At 57.5% G+C, this 299-nt stretch overlaps 1 protein-coding gene across 1 annotated transcript in view; it reads left to right on the forward strand.

Moving 5' to 3' along the window:
- Positions 1–269: 269 nt before the first annotated feature.
- The window catches only part of LOC116703417 (radial spoke head 1 homolog), a 17946-nt gene continuing 17916 nt past the window's right edge, over positions 270–299 (forward strand). The window contains exon 1 of the mRNA XM_032538137.1: positions 270–299. This exon is cut by the window's right edge and continues 369 nt beyond it. The gene's annotated coding sequence lies outside the window, so the exon portion shown is untranslated.

The following is a 299-nucleotide window of genomic DNA, read 5'->3' on the forward strand; positions in this document are numbered from 1 at the left end:
GGGGGGGTCAGTGAGTGCAGCTCTGTGTCACTCCGTCTTGGAGTGTGAACATGTTTGAAGGCAGAGCGAGGGAGGAGGAGATAGCGAAGGAGGGCAAAACGAGAGGAGTGGAGGAGGGGTGTGTAGACAGAGAGTGGGAGGGAGGGAGGGAGGGCAGGGAGGGGAGAGAGGGAGTGGGGAGAGAGCAAGAGAGGGGGAGGAGAGACAAGCAGAGTGTGCACAATATTCATTCAAACTGACAGAGGCTGTGTGTCCTGGCTTGCACTTCCCGTTGCTCCTCAGTCTCTCTCTCTCTCTCT

This window comes from Etheostoma spectabile, chromosome 15, assembly GCF_008692095.1.
Source record: "Etheostoma spectabile isolate EspeVRDwgs_2016 chromosome 15, UIUC_Espe_1.0, whole genome shotgun sequence".
In the NCBI taxonomy this organism is placed as follows: domain Eukaryota; kingdom Metazoa; phylum Chordata; class Actinopteri; order Perciformes; family Percidae; genus Etheostoma; species Etheostoma spectabile.